The 16,729-nt window shown below is 37.9% G+C and overlaps 1 protein-coding gene across 1 annotated transcript in view; it reads right to left on the bottom strand.

Annotated features, from left to right (window-relative positions):
• The window catches only part of LOC108677430, a 63,879-nt gene that overhangs the window by 46,256 nt on the left and 894 nt on the right, over positions 1-16,729 (bottom strand). The window lies entirely within an intron of this gene.

Genomic DNA, 16,729 nt, shown 5'->3' with positions numbered 1-16,729 from the left:
AATCAATGATTATTGCACAATTATTCACGATTGATATTTCCCATTTAAAGTGCAATATAAAACAAAACAATCTAGCAGCGCCACAGAGGTACTTGAATACCAGAAGTGAAGACTGGCAAGGCCTCAGGGCAAGGCAAGCGTTGAGACGGTATTTGAACATCAAAACAGGGCGTTTCTAAAGCACTCAATGCTCGAAGATGAAGACAAATTAGCAAGGCACGTCAGACGCAAAACACAATAACAAGGGGGACTTACCACGCAAACAAATTAAATTAAAAACTTGCGTGTTCCAACTATGTCTGAGGCAAGCACGAAATTCCTACAATTTATTCTGAATGCCTGAATCTATTCTGAAATACTTATGAGCAAATACTTTTGCAATTCGTAGATTCGTACATTTTGCAGTTCGTAGATTTGGATTTGCATTTGGGAAATAAACTTAATTCATTCAAAGAAAGGTAGAACTCTAAACACATCTGGATAGGTCGCGATTAATAATTATATAATCTGTTGAATATTGATACATGACGCGGTAATTAATCTCAATAAATTACCACAAGATAAAAATACTGAAAACTTTAAAACTTTGAACTTAGAATTTTAGATACAAAAATGGCGAATTCTTTTCCAATGATGCCTCTCACGATTCGCCGACAGTAAAATACTTTTCAAAGTATTAAAGGAGTTTCTAATACTACGGCCTGCGATGAGGCATGATGCTCAGTCCTAAACCATCAAAACCCTGCGTTCAACTAAATATATAATATACATCAAATAAATCCATAAAAATCTACTTACCTGAAAACACATCTTATTCTATTTCAGGCAATGTTAACGTTTAAATTCGGAGACAGCCAAAGGAGCGCTTCAGGTTGCAGGCTGCAGAGTGTGCGACACAACACGTGATGACAAGCAGAGCTCGAGGAGACCACAGTGCGCACTGTGCAGGGTTGTTGCCGGGCTAGGACTCATCGACATATGAGTATGCTGAGCTACACTGAGCGTAAACAGCAGTACATTTGTACACAACACTGGACATCAACAGCAAATTATTTTCACCTGAGAATATACTGAACGACACTGAGCATTCTGCGATGTACTTGCACACAACATTGTGCATGAATAGCAGCTGTCTTACACGGCAAGCATCGACACAGGAGTTATTCACTAGCAACTGAGTATATTGCATTCCTTTCAACAACTTTATTCAATCGCCATTTTGCAGTTTATTTCTTAGCCGCAATGGAAACTCATTAACCCAAACACGATGAACGTCAGAAACATTTATATACACCTTAACCTTGAGTGTTGGTATAACTACATGCACCAGCACTCAACGTACTACTTCTCCCCAATTTAAAAATCGTCCCTATATAAAGTATGGAAAGACAAACAAAACGTTGCCGGCTTGGTTAAAGGGATGAGAAATACAATTGATCAAGGTCCAAATACGAGAAAGAATGCGTGAGAAAGGACGCTTCGATTAAGGAATTAACACGTTGACTCCGAAGTGGTACATATGCGTACCACGAAATGTATTTCTCCAGGACGTAGTGGTAAATAATACAGGTTGCCTAAAATCGGCCAAATCCGAGAACAAAAATGGCCAAAAAAGGCCGATAAGTTAATATATACTAGTTTATTTGTAGGCTCCGCCATAAAAATTCCATTTGTTTTCTTTTAGCAGTATTTAAAATTTAATTAGGAAGTACCCCTATCATAAATTTTAGCCGGCCAACACAATTGAGAAAAACTAAATCACGGAATTTGTCCAGAAAAAAATGACCGGCGGGCAACCCTGTTTAAAAAGAGTACAAAAAATGAAATAATAGTAGTACAAGATGAAACAATCGGAGTCAAAGTGTTAAGAAGAGAATTACGATTCACTCGGCATCGCGAAACCACGATTCCGTACGATGAAGAGCCCCATTGGAATCTCGCGATGGAATTTTAGACGGAACTAATAATAAAATTGTTAGTTTCGATTATAAAAATTCAAACGAGCAATAATCGGCTGAAATGGAGCCACATTCCAGATTGTCCTGACAGCGTTTTTGTAAAAGTCTGGAATTGGCTTTAACAAATTCCCACGTTCCCGAGGAGAGGGAGGAACGAAAAATCGTAAATTTTGACCATCTGTTGATCAGTCATCGCCGCTTCTCACTAAATAAGCCTCAACCATGACCGCCACGCGAGGTCACGATGAGGGGTCATTTCCAGAGACTTGGGTCAAACCCAAATCTATGAGTGAACACAAACTAATACAAAATTCGTCACAAACACATTGTGTTAGAGCCAACAATATAAGGCACAAAAATTAAACATGGCGTATTTAGGCAAAACGCTGACTAGCACAAATCCAGATGCTGTGTTTTTACACTTCGACAGCTTCTTTAAATCGTGATTTAAAGTTAATCTTAGTAGGTATACGTCGTTATTCAATAGCCGAAGCTAGGCTGCGTAAAAAATACAGCCTGCGATTTTCGCTGGAGAAGATCTTACAATAGTGTTGAAAACCGTGAAAAGTTTTACAATGTCGTTGTAATGCGACGCAGACAATATTTATCTGATACGTACTCTAAACTCTATCAAATCTTTCAGAGAGAAATAGGATATACGTACAGGATAATCTAAATGTATCTCGCACTTAACTACGCGAGCTATCACATATCAAAGTTTTAAACGAGATGTCAGCCCAGCAACGGCCACAGATAAGACGGCAAAAAACGTAGACGCAACACTATCAGATAAAGCTTAAGAAAAAATGGCATTCAGCAACAAGGTACATCGAACGTCAATACAATACAATACGATAACAAAACACCTCCCAAGGGTCCTACAAAAAACTTTGTAGAAATTCATACCCCCCGACGCTTCGTTTCTCAAGCTATTTCAAGTCTCAGTAGAAGCATCCGAATGTCATTTCATCAATCACTTATGAAGTGGGATTCCTTATCGTACATTCCTTGGGTAAGCTTTCCTATACGTCTTCGCCATCGAGATCGGAACAACGGCCGCTTTTATAGAGAAGCAATACACCGCAGATCTACAGCGATACAAGTGTACCGGGCCGCTGTTAATGTAATAGCAAGGCACGACTCGCCTTTCGTTGAAAGGTTCCCAGTGACCTCAAAAAACACTCTTCGTATGATTGTTGTACTGTGTTCATGAGAAGCTAACCCGTACAATCCGCTCAAAATAAAAAATAGGCCCTTGTTATGATAAAATAAAAAACAATCTGAGAGGTCAAATAACCATTTTTAAAGCACCACTAATTCTGCGCTAAGGGACAGAAAAAATTAAAATAAAAAATTATGCAGATGAAATTGTAATTCGTGTTTGAATTTATCAGACGATGGGACAGAGTCTGGCAATTGAAATGAGTAGTACTCAAAATCTTCGATGCAATCGGAACGTTCCTTGAGCAAGTTTGTTCCCGACTCACTGGTAGATACATGAATTGGCAGACTGTCTATTGTACGTCGACCTCGACTTGTGAAACGCGAGAGGCATGCAATTGTCCACTTTGAGAAATTTTATGCTGTGAAGGATTACCATAATAAGATGTTGGTATTATAAATACCAGCTTCATCATCAGACTAGTTCAAAGCCTCGAGAATACAAGCATATAATTTATCAATAGAAAGACAAAATTAACACTGAAAAAACTGAAACACCACAGGAAGTGTCGTATAAACCGGCTTAGTAACGTAGAAACGTTTCAATTAACAATTTCAAGCGTATAAAAACGATAAGCGTTAGGTATTAAAGGAGTGTTTTCGTTTGAAAAATAATCAGGGATTTTCCGAATATTCAGCCAAAATATTAAACTTCCTATAGATACCTAAATATTCAGCCTAAATATTTAACTTCCCTTTGCCTATGATTGTAATCGACAATAACGTTCTTGAGAAAAAGCGTCCCTGCATGCCCACTCTGTTCTGTCATAAAAAACCCGACAACTCGTGGCCTTTACAGCTGATCCACCCGTAGCGAATATTTGGTTTCAATGATCAAAGTAAGAAGACAAATTTGTGGCAAGAGAACATGCTGTACCTTGTTGTCGAGTACAAACTGTGAAATCATTAGACGAAAAAAAGCGAGCAATTTCCTTCGTTCTCAGTATTTTAGTTGAATTGAGAAAAAAATAGACACTGGTCACGTGGTTGCATTGCGTTCCAAATGGAAGTGGCATGCATTGCGATCAAAATGAGTCTTGAACGAGTTTATGAATTTTTTTCTTTTTACAAGGCATACAATTTAAAAAGTGGAGGATTTCAACTCTGAACTTTACATTACAATGCTGATCCAGCTTGAACAAATTCAGTGGCTCCATGCAAGCAATGATCATTCAGTGACGGCTCATTCTCCACCTGAAGAATTATCGCCTATTAAGTGAACAAATAGCGATAATCTCTTAGATAAATTGAGACACTTCCGTAGTGACGTTGATAAATATCTTAGAGTGTATAGTGTTCTTTGCCGAACAAATCAACGACACTCTGATCCAAATGAATGAATAGCAAGGAGTTCGCTCATGGCTTCTACTACTATAAAATTAAGGGATGATCGAGTAAAAAGTGGCACTGAAAGTCGACCATCTGTTGCAGCGTTGGATATGGTCCCTAGAAGGCGCGATCATATGGACAGCCGCGTGCAGAAGAAGCAGCAAAGCTGACTCAACTTACGGCCCTTTGTCAAGACCGTTTAAAATGCAGCCTCGGTACTGTATCCTAGCTTCGCAGTAAGGAAAATGTAAGAGAATTCCATGCCACATGCGTATTAGCGAGGAAACAATAGGTACTTAAAAGCTTTCGAGATGCATTCCATATCTTTGGAATAACGTACTTTGTAGTCATGCAAGGCATTCACTGTTCCACAAATTACTTCTATAAGCCTGACTATTAGACACTTCAGCTATTATTCGATCAAAAATTTATTTCAAATGCATGCAAAATTTAAAACTGTACGAGTTGATGATTTGCTTAACATAAACCAATAAAAAGGCATCAAAACTCTGGGTTTCTAGTAAATAATTGTTAACGAACGAAGACAGGATTGATACAACGCTGTATTTTCAGGATTGATACAGCGCTTTAGCCCCAGTGAGGCGGCTGTGAATTACAGCAGCAATTGCCCACTTCCTCTGCTTGTTAATGTCTAAACTGTGGTTAGTGATGTCGACAAGCATCCACGCACGAGTCGAGGACAAAAACTTTAGCAATTTCTGCACGCTCGTTTGGGTTGCCACGCGTCGTACGCACAACCAGGATTAATAGACATCTCGCATGGAAGCCACAGGTCACACTCCTGTAGCATTATAGGTACATCATCACTCAATAGAATACCTATTATTTGATACACAGTTAATAAGATTTGTCAAAGACTACCTTCTTTTACAACTTTCAATATACGGTAGTTGGTGATAGATCAACTATGAACTCTATGTTTATTTATCTTCTATTCTTAACTAAAAACCAAATACTGAATTAAAACAATATCTCAGTTTATTATGTTTAAGAGAATGTTGTAGCTGAAGTGCCGTATACCCAACAACTGAGAAGCCCATACCCAGGAAATGAACTAAAAACTTTCTTGCAAAAAAAAAAATTTGAGAGGGTTTAGTAAAGTACGCTATCACCAAACTTTTTTCGTTAGTTTTATCGCGACTTTTAGCGGACTGCCGTTCTGCAACACCGCGTCTCTGCATCTCCTAGTTGCAAGCCTTGCAACAAGTAATGCGGTTGTTCACTCGTACTCTTCCTGCATGCCAAGTGCCAGTACGGCAGCTAACTTCTAGTGAGGCTAAAGAGCATGTTGCACCAATGCTAAGAAACGTGCAGCACATAATAAATATATTCGGAAAATTTGCATTCGAATGGTTAGAGCTCACCGAAGGTTAGAATTAAGAAAGTGCGTTTTTTTAGTATAAAAGCTTGCGCGTTATCTATAATCGGAATATCGGCAGGTCAAAATTAAAAAGAAACCTCAGAGCCATTGAAACAGCGAAATCGTCAATATATACTTGGTCAGGCACACTCTTTGCCCCGTTTACCAACTTTAGGTAAAATTATGAAAGGAATTAACAGCTTACTTATAAAAAGTGAACTGTTATTTAAGCTTGTAAGACATCAAATAAGAGATCAAAAAGTCTGAGCTCATGGCCTCATGCAGATAATTTAAATTACACACTCTCCTTCAACGCTGATGAATTGACCATGACATGAAAGTTTAAAGGCTTTCGAGAATCTTCTATTTATATACGTGGCGAATATAATAATTTTAGGATAGTTACACGAGCCACTTGTCCTGCATAATCTAAATAAATAAAAAGTCATAACTGAGATTATTACTGCTCAGTGCTATTTTCTACATCGTCATCATTTGCTTAGGTCACAGCGTCGCAAAAGCAATGGGCGAGTTTCTACGCACTTCACATACGTGTAGATCGCAATCAGGCCCAATTGCAAACTTGGGTAGGTACGCAATAGTGTAGAGCTACAGTGAATATTTTCCCGTGGTGAATAAGAAACCGAAATGTTGCAGGCATTGTAGCAGTTACTTTTTGTTTACGCTTAAATGCTCGACAGCTTAAAAAAAGTTTACTATTTCATAAAAAAAATAATTTTACTCTACATGAACCCACATAACTAACCTTACAACAACTTCATTCAATCTGTAGTTGATTTTTTTAATTGCAATTGCAACTTGATAAACCAAACACGGTTAGATTCTGAAGCATAAAGATTTTTTATTACCATTTATAGCACTTCTCAACGCAGGTGTTAAAACAATTCCTTTAACTCCGTTTGGCCAAATGTAGCCTAAATCTCAACCGCCCGTTGCCAAAATCACAACCTGGCTTCCCAAAAACTGTCCCAACCACAACATAATTATGTATGTCTCATAGGTCTCTTAATTCACCATGAACTAACAAGTTCTATCGAAAGCAACAATTCAATTAGAAGGTTCCTAGTACAGGCCTTTAAGGAACTGTATAATTCGCGTAAATCCATGATTACGTCCAAGTGCATCAATCCCAGCAGCTGATCTACACTGTCAATGTACATTGAACTATTCTACACGACACTTATCAACTTCAGTTTTTGTAGAGTCGAAGCTACGTCAACCTCCCAATCTGATTTACCAACTGGTCTGCTAACTGCCCAGACTGAGGCTGAGATGTTTGTGGTGGCAGATGTTTATGGTGCCGTAATAAACAGGAGCAGACAGCGCCTGTCAAGCTTTGGGCACACATGAGTCGGTGTTTGTCAAACACTCATTTCGAGTTTCTTGAGACAAAAACTCCGACGTAAAGCAACTTCAACAGAGATGTTCACGGATGCGTTTATCCGTCATCCAATCAGTTACAACGGCAAATGGAGCTCGACGATATGCCTCTATTATTAGTAATCATGTACGGTAGTGGATTGCAGAACTTCCCCAACATCAACCCTGGTCCAGTTGAAATTTTTAATGTAGAGACGCAACCAAAACTGGCATCAAAGCTAGAATTAGCATCATGAAAGTGTGTACACTATACAAACGAAGACACCCATCCAACACTGTGAAGCTCAACTATGACTAATATTTACGGTTCACAAACAACAGTAGCATATCATATTCATTGATCACTAGAAGCAAGCTCTTAACGCTTATCACTAAAATTACAAATCAAGTTTTGAAATTTTTCTTCACTTATTAACTTTCCTAAAAAACGAATAGAACAACAATTAGGTTAGCAGGCAAGATATGCTGTGCATGGGAACACGTAGTTATTTATAGCGCATCAAAATAATATTTAGATGCACGATCGCAAACTATTTCAACATAAAGAAATTGAAGCAAATTTACTTCTACCCAAGAAATTGTATATAGATAGATAAATAGCAGTGCCCTTACAACGGTACTTTAAAAAATATGTAAATGAATGATGAAAAGTTTTTTCCTATCTAGCTTACAAGCTTTACAAGGTACGAGCTAACAGGTATAAATTAACACAGCATACAAGAATGAAATAAACAACGCTTCTGTCGCGACAACCAAAGTGAATTATTAGCAAATAAATTAAAAGAAAACAGGAAAAAAAAACAGAATAAAAACACTGGTAACGGCTTACAAAAAATATGACATCAAAATTGCTAACAGGAAGAACAGCAGCACACATTATCGATCGCACTTGGATATACTGTACATTATGCAATCAATGGCAGAATTTTAATTCAGAATGTTGATCTTCCGAAACGCGCAACACAAACAAGCAAAACATTCAACTGCTTCAGTTAATTCTTGAGAAGCCTTGAGCAGCGACAGACTTCGTCGACAAGGAACAACAACGAAAATGGAAGTAGCAGAGGGCTACAGAAACAGCATTATTTTAACAGCATAACATGTAACAGCAGAACTTGCAACAGCATAACTTAATGTAACAGCATAACTTGTAACAGCATAACTTGTAACAGCATAACTTGTAACAGCATAACTTGTAACAGCATAACTTGTAATTTTTGTCGAGCCAAAGTTCATCAGGATGACCCACACAAGGACAAGAAGTGCATCACCATTTGTCACTCATTTTACTGAATGCATCGCGTTGTCCAACGTCAACTTTGAAGACCGTACAATGTAAATACAAGAAGTAGATTGTACCAGCTTCAATGTGGCCTTAGCGTCATAGTGTGTAACCATGGGAATTTAATCGGATTGTAACAAAAAATGTGTAGGTAATGCTTTTAGACAAATCTAAATAACTAATACTAGTTGAAATTTGTTCTTTATATTCATAAACACGAATTTCTCTGCACAATTTTCAATATTTCTTCGATGCACATGCGAATTGTGTAGACGATGCACAAGAAAATTGTTATAATTCACATGAGAGCAAGTACATTCAAAATGAATTCATGATCAATATAATAACTAAAATGTAGCAATAAATAACCAAGGAAATGAATAGATTTATTTCAATGCAAATATTACATAAATACAAATATTACACAAACACCTCAAGTCAACGTTTGGCTATTACTTCGCTTCGCTAATGTTTCTTATAATTCTAACGCCAAGGTGACAATAGTAGTACCTACCGGTATTACTAATAATAATTATTATTATTATTATAATAATTCATTTTTTGTAAAAAGTAACACCTGTGACCATAGCGGCAGTGAGCCATTGTAAAATTAAGGACAATAAAGCCCAATCATTCATTTGTTATCAGTGGGAAAAAAGCGAGAGCAAGAAGCAAGCGCAGCGCCAGGCGTTATCAGTCTAATTCAAGGAGCTTTAACGGTCTAGCAGATTAAGGACAACGATGCTGACAGCCCTCTTTGTCTTCTCCGTAATTAGCCTCAATAGATACAAAATAGTGAAAGATTTTCTGGTGAAAATTTTTTATTAAAAAAATTTTAAGGACCCATGAAATTGGAGGAAATTATAGGGGATACCGGTATGCCCCTTATATCTGCCCTTCAGATATAACAGGCAGTTTTTCGAAATTCTAGTTCATATCCAGTTATCTATGAATTAACTTCTAGATGCCGACAATATTGCGGAATTGGGACTGAAGAAGTCATCAAAATGATGACTTGAAGAAAATTTTGATTATATTGAACCTTTATTGTAATAGCATGCGTAGGTAAACTTTAAAATTATATCTAAAATGAGTCAGTGCAATGCAGAATATACACGATACAATATCCATATTGTGAGCTTGCATAATTAGACTCTGAAATGCAGAGTCACTATTTAATGAGTAGATACTAAACTTGGGTATTATAGAGTAGGAACCAAGCAAGCAGCGTCTGTACTGTTCAGCTCGAGTAGCGATAAAACATGGTACAATATACATTGCTGCATGTATTGCAGATACTATATACGAGGAACTAATAGCGTATGATGGTTACTATACATTGCTGCATGCATTGCAGGTACTATATACCAGGAACTAATTATAGCAAATAATAGTACTATGCATTGCTCCGTGCATTGCAGGCACTACGGTATATACCAGGAACTAATAGCATATAATGGCACTATACATTGCAAGTCGCACTGCAGGTACTATATACAAGGAAGGTATAATCAGGCAATCCACAAGCAAGGTACAAGCGCCAAAAAGCCTGCCTGCCACAGCTGCTTACGGCGCCCGCACACCTGCGTGGTGAGTGTGAGGAAAAGAGAGGATAAAGAGAGCGGCGAGCGTGAGGAAAAGAGAGGATGAAGAGAGCGGCGAGTGTGAGGAAAAGAGAGGATGAAGAGAGCGGCGAGCGTGAGGAAAAGAGAGGATGAAGAGAGCGGCGAGTGTGAGGAAAAGAGATGAAGAAGAGAGCGACGAGTGTGAGGAAAAGAGAGGATAAAGAGAGCGGCGAGTGTGAGGAAAAGAGAGGATAAAGAGAGCGGCAAGTGTGAGGAAAAGAGAGGATGAAGAGAGCGGCGAGTGTGAGGAAAAGAAAGGATGAAGAGAGCGGCGAGTGTGAGGAAAAGAGAGGATGAAGAGAGCGGCAAGTGTGAGGAAAAGAGAGGACGAAGAGAGCGGCAAGTGTGAGGAAAAGAGGACGAAGAGAGCGGCAAGTGTGAGAAAAAAGAGAGGACGAAGAGAGCGGCAAGTGGGAGGAAAAGAGAGGATGAAAAGCCGGCAGAGCGTTGGGAAAAGAAAGGATGATGAGATCGCCAAGTGTGACGTAAAAATAGAATAAGAAGGGCGGTAACTGTGAGGTAAGAAGAGAGTAAAGAGAGCAGCAGGTGTGAGGTAAAACGAGATGAAAACCGCGGCAAATGTTCGGTAAGAAGAGAGTAAAGAGAGCAGCAGGTGTTAGCCGACAGCACCTGCAGCCTGCGGTGTTCACCTCGCGCTACCTTGCGACAGTTCATCACGAGGCAGCACACATGAATGCTGACTGAAATTATTCACACTATGACAGAACGCAGAACCTAGCACTACATTCCTATCCATCAATCGCAACGCAGGGCATATAAATAAAAATATAACTCAGTACTCACTGCAGTGAGTGACAGAGAGCGCATTTTCTCGTCGACGAAAACTTGAGGTCATGGACGGACGGACAGACAGACGGACAGACAGACGGACAGAATGACGGACATGGCGAGCACAATAGTGCATTTTTTCCATAAATGAGAAAATGCGCTAAAAAGTAAATATACCAACTTAACAGCATAAGACTTAGCGCTACTTTCCTACTCATTGATAACGACGCTTCAAATACGAATGCTAATTAAAAATATTGCGTTAATAACAAAACGCAACGCGCTGCCTTACTGACTGTCGAGAAAAATGCAGATCATGTGGATATTCATGTAATAAAATAGCATAAGGCCTCGTGGTTACATCGCTGACAATGGAACAAAACACAACGCAGCATATATATTCAGTCGATAACACGAAGGAATGTACTAAAATGCAGTCTGGATATCCTGTAAGCCTTGATTGGATGGATCGTGCATACTTCAAATTAAATACCGAATGCTTGTCATTCATGAAAATAGTGAACGGTATTCATTTGAAGATATACAGAAAATTTCACTCGGGATAGCTGGGATGTGTGTAGTATTCAGGTGCTGGGCGTGGCGACCCTCAGACATACCAACGTCTCCGAATGACAAAATATCATAATTATTTAAATTTCCGAAATAGATGATGTATAAAGTGATCAGGAATATTTCAATAAGGTGTGAAAATTAAATAATACTACAGTATACTTTCCACTGAATAAGATATAATAAAAATGTCAAGTCACTAAGTTTTATTGGAACAATTTTATATCTACTCCTTTGAACCTATTCAATGGTAAAGGGTTTAATTTTTAATTACAGTATTCAGATTAGATTTCCAGCTTCAGACTTGAAGAACAACATTTGCTGTTGATTTTAGTTGGCATTTATACACATGGATCCAAGTATATTCACTCATAATGTATTCGTGGTATTACAATTTTCTACATCTGATAAGCATCACATTCCAATATAAATCTTTAGACATTACCGATGAAATTAAATAAACTGTCCCGATTTACGTTTGACGTCACAATCCAAAACTGATCACTAGGTCACGTTTCCAAAACCTCCATCAGCGACCAACAAAAACTCCCTCAATAAACCAACTTTCGATACATTCTTACCGACAAATTTTCACCGGCACACAAAGACACGTTCGAGGAAACAGCACAGGAACACACAGCCCATGCAGTTAGTTCATTGTGTGGCATTTCCTATAGCCGTTACGCCGAGCGACCGCATGCACTGTGTAATGTGCATACTTGTCGTCCTTTGTTCACTTTCATGCAGTAGAAATTTTGTTGATTTCAAGTCGTCTTTCATGTCCGGTAACTTACAACGCAAGACGTTTAACGGATTATCGAAATTTTCATTCAAGTCTGTCGAGCAACTACTTAACATCGATAAAGTAAAAAACTATTATTAACCAAAGCCTATAATATAAATTCTGAAAGCATTTATATTAATACTGCAATGTTTAGATACGAAATAGACCTAGATACGTAGAAATGATAAGCAGCCCTGAAGACACACGTTTGCGCCTGAAAAAAAGTTATACTTCCTTGCGTGCTAAGTGAATGAAACTCCGCGTTCTATTGAATATTCTTCTAATACTTCTGGTCTTCTGTTCTTTAATATTTTCTATATTATTTTCTTACTGTAACAGGAAAAGTGGCCGGTACACACAAGGCCGGCAAGCACGATAATGCAGGCGGTCTCAGGCTTATGACAGAGCAGCGGTCTCCGGAGGCCTCATTAGATGTAAATCCGCAGCCCGAGTTTTTGGTTACTCAATAGCGGAACCACAGAAGCCGCAGCTGCTGCCGTGATGTGCAATAATTATGTGAGGAGCTTTGGCAGCGGCGCATGCGAGCTGAGTTGAAAGTTGGCGGTGGTAATCGATGGTATTCGATCAATTTGTAACATTCGAGAGTTGTAAATCGGCTAGCGTTTTTGGTTACTCAATAGCGAAACTGCAATGGCGGCAGCTTCTGCCGGGAGACAGAATAATTATGTGAATAGCTTTGGCAGCGGCGCTTGTGAGGCCAGTTGAAAGTAAGAAAAGCAATCGTTTTCGATCAAGTTGTAATATTAGAGAGCAATGGTTATCTCTCACTGAATAAAACAGAATAACGGTTTATTATTAAAAAAAAAGACAAAATAAAAACAAAACAGTGGTGTTGAAGAAAAAGAACATTATTCAAGTTTCTGACAAACGTTTATAAATTTACCTTTCGTTCATGTGAGATTCATTCAAATAGCAAATACTTTTTAATAAAAAATATGTTTGGTAGTACGCACACGCAGTGCGCTCAAGTTAACTATTTTATCGTGCATTCAATTCAAGAGTAGAGACACGAGAGGACCTCAGCCGTAAATATAAGTGATACTTTAATTATATAATAGCCTTTTAATAGGATAAGATACTGACACAATCTCTAATCCTATAAATTACAATCATTGCTCTCAATCACAGCGAAAGCCGCATTGTTAACGGTGACTTACAACTCATTCTCATTGTTAAACATTCATTATCATTCTAAATAACCATTAATAACCATTGAACTGACGTTTAAATATTCACAACAATCTCAGAAGGAGCAGCAAATAGCACTCACTAAACATTCATCTCTATGTGGGTAGGTATGTAAGTATCCCAGAATTTACATCTACGCTCGGAATAAGACCTAATACTTCAAATAATGTGACTAATGATAATATATAAGTACTACTAATTAAACAAACAATGAAGGAAGAGACACAGTGTTCATAAATTATATGAAGCAGAAGTGAAATTATCTAGCTAAATGACGAATTGAACTTTCGGGAGTGAAAGTTCTTTTGATTCAATATTGTACAGCAAACTACTTCAATTTCGGCATCACTGTAGATAATAATTTGTAAAGGGCAGTAAATTCGTAAAGGGCAGTTGAGCGACCGTAAAAGGATTTTTGAATACATAGTGAAATTTAAAGGAACTGCGACGCCCAAAAATAAATTCCGTAGAAATAAACAAGTCGTTGTTGGAGATACTAAGTATGGAAGTAATAATGGAACCGTCGGACCGTGAGTGTGTGAAACACCGACTAAAATAGACAGACACGTATGGAAGAGCTGGAAAAACTCATGAGGTTCAGTCACGACCCAGGACTAATGGAGCTAAGATATACATTGATGAATGACCACATGAGCATTTCTGCAGCATTCATATGAAAAGCTTTAGGAGGAAATTATTAGTGGACAGCCATCAACGAAGTGATGCTGTATGGCAAAATAATTATGATATAACCAAAGTTGCATAAATTAAATCGTAGCATCACAACTTGTGAGCGAAATTGTTTCAGGCCAATATTGTGACAATCACATGGACCTCAGAACCAATGATTATTTGAGACTTCTATAGTAAATTATTCGAAATTTAGGATCTTCCTGTGTTCTAAAAAATATGTTAAATTTTCTACATTAAAAAAAATCGCGTTTACAAAGCCAAATAGAATAGTTAAGTCTTAAACCACGCGTAAAAATATCTGAAATGATCCGCTTGCACATGATAGACGTTATCTATGGGGCGATCATAATGAAATGACAGGCAATTAAAAGTTCACAACATGCAAGACTGCAGGCGCGCGTGCAGAGGAGTCTTGTAGCGATGCACGGAACAAAGACGCCCCAAAAATGCATAAAAGGGCAACCGCCAGCGACCAGGCCCACTGCCTGGCGATTAAATTGTTCCTCAGTATCCATAGTATGTGTTTCAGATGTTGCAGTCCCAGGCCACGCTCGATCGAGCGCAGCCTCATGTTCCATGCAAAGTCACGATGCTGTTCGATCTTGAGCAGGCTCATTGGGATGAATAGAACACATCAAATGGCAAACTGACACGGTGAGTAAAGAAACTGTTCTATAGAAGATGAAAAAAGAAAAATAACATCACGATGAGGAACATTTGAAGTATGATGTTTAAGAAAATTATAACACTAACAAGTAACAAGAGTACGAGATGTATTTTGCTGTTAATAAATAAATAATATATAAGCTATCTGCATTTTTTGAATGCTTCAAGCGGTAGCAGTAGAGTAATTTGAATTAAAACTAATGGAAGAAACGATTACGCTTTTATATGTGGTACGGTATTTTACTTGATGACAGATATCAACGAAAATATTTGAACTAATCTTAGTAGTAATAATAAGCATGAATTCACATGCAATACATCAAGACAGAAATCTATACATTTCCCTACAAAATTAGTTGAATTTTCTGCAGATCCTCCTCCAGCGTAATGTTATTCGGACTAAGATAAACAATATAAAATTAAAAACAAAGAATTGTATAAATCGATAAATTTCGAACGCATTCAGATTATGCACAAACACTCATCAATCAAAACTTATCCAAATAATTCTTTCCTTTAGAATATCCAAATAGCTCTTTTCTTTTTCCTTAATTTCTAACCAAAAAACCTTCCGAACGGAACACATGGTCTGGGGTGAGCGAGCATTGCTTATGGTTCAGATATATGAGCCACCCCTAAAAAGCGATGCCAGGACCAACAAATCGCACCAGCACAGCACAGTCAACTGTAGACATTGCTGTAAACAAACATAAACAGCCACACGTGTTGTGTCTGTAAAAAAAACTCGGCGTCACACGACGTGTTTCAAAGGTCATTGTTGAAACTGTGGATTGCCGCTTAATAGAAAATTTAACTTTAGTTTTATCGCGCCATCACGGTTGTGATGCATGGTGCGCCGATTGAAGTTCCGATTTGTACTGCTTGTAGGCGCGAGTGTTTTGCTCCCAATTAAGAAAGAAGGAACCTATGCTAAGAGGGAAAAGTCAAAATTAATGTCCATGAATCATCAACCAACAATGTGTGACTTAATGAAGACTTGAGATTAAAACCAATTTAGTTCCAGTCGTATCTGAACTTTTTTATCTTGTCACGAATTTTAAAAAATGAATTGCTAAAAAAAAAGTAAATTTACATTCTCAAATGTTATAAACAGTAATGTATTTATATACCCCAAATTCAACCAATCTCCCCTAAATTCATCCCAAAGAATATTATCAACTAAACACAGAGAATAATTTATCCACATTTTGGAACAATGGCTTGAAGTTTCAATGACTTCATAGTCATTGTTTTCATATTTATATTGTGCGTTCAAATACAGTTTTAACGAAAACTTAAATCCGTTCATCATGGACCATATTCTTTGATTCATTATACAAAAACTCACACGAAGAGTTGAAGTTAGAAAACTAAAGTGAATTAATTAGGTATAAGCGAAGCCCAGCAGCCTTTGAACTACTGACACAGAGGCCAGCCTAATTCCAGTTCATCAATTCGAACGTCCATCAGCCCAGTTTTTTTAAGGCAAAGTCACTCAACCGCAACGAACGCTAAGCGGCGTCCAAGTATTGCACTGCTCGATCCTCTTAGACAAAAAAAATTGCCCTGTTAACCAAGCGTATTTTCAACACAATGCAACTAATTATCATAAATCCTTTGAGCATCGGAAGAAAACTTCCACTTTGAATTTGAATAATCGAGTTAACGTTGAACGTTGCATATAAATAGTATAATGACCGCTATATTTAGTCTATAAGTCGCGGAACGGACACGTCTAGAACTCCTCTTTTGGTGATGCATAAACTATAAAAAGACAAAACAAAAATATTGAAAGAAAAATATTTCTTTCAATATGAAGAT

Source organism: Hyalella azteca, unplaced genomic scaffold, assembly GCF_000764305.2.
Source record: "Hyalella azteca isolate HAZT.00-mixed unplaced genomic scaffold, Hazt_2.0.2 contig2927, whole genome shotgun sequence".
NCBI classification, from domain to species: domain Eukaryota; kingdom Metazoa; phylum Arthropoda; class Malacostraca; order Amphipoda; family Hyalellidae; genus Hyalella; species Hyalella azteca.
The sequence above is the reverse complement of the archived record's forward strand: the minus strand, read 5'-3'. Positions and strand labels throughout refer to the sequence as shown.